Raw genomic sequence first — 739 nt, 5'->3', positions numbered from 1 at the left:
CATTTTGGCTTTCCCTGGATGATAAAGAATCTCATAATCGTAATCCTTGATTAGCTCTAACCACCTCCTCTGGCACATGTTGAGCTCTTTCTGTGTGAAAATGCACTAGAGCACTTATGGCTTGTGTAAATCTCGCATTTCTCTCCATACAAGTAGTGCCTCCAATCTTTAGAGCAAAACTATTGCCACGAGCCCAAGCTCATGGGTGGGGATATCGAACTTTATATTCCCTTAATTATCTTGACGCGTACGCTATTACCTTGTTGTGCTGTATAAGAAGCACCCTAATTCCTTATGCGAAGCGTCACTATAATTCACAAAATCTCCTTTTTCATCTGGCAACGCCAACATAGGGGCCGCCACCAACCTTTGCTTTAGTTGTTAAAAGCTTTTCTCATATTTCTCTGTCCATTCAAACTTCTTAGTCTTACGAGTAATCCGCGTCAAAGGGGCTACTATCTTTACAAACTTGAACGAACCTCCGGTAGTGACCGACCAATCCTACCTCTGGTAGTTTCCCTAACCATGGTCATCAATTCCTCAGTGGTCCTTTATTCATTCTTGTCAGGATCCTCCACGGAATCCTCCTCAGCCACAATCCCTTCTAGGACAACATCCTCAACCGCTACATCCTCAATATGAACATCATCCGGTCCTGCGTTAGGACGCTCTATCGGATCCACAATCCGATCTCCAATTAGTAATAAAATATCATCACGTTGTTGCTCCTCATCCACAG

Source organism: Apium graveolens, chromosome 8 (assembly GCF_009905375.1).
Source record: "Apium graveolens cultivar Ventura chromosome 8, ASM990537v1, whole genome shotgun sequence".
NCBI classification, from domain to species: domain Eukaryota; kingdom Viridiplantae; phylum Streptophyta; class Magnoliopsida; order Apiales; family Apiaceae; genus Apium; species Apium graveolens.
This window is presented reverse-complemented; position numbering follows the sequence as displayed.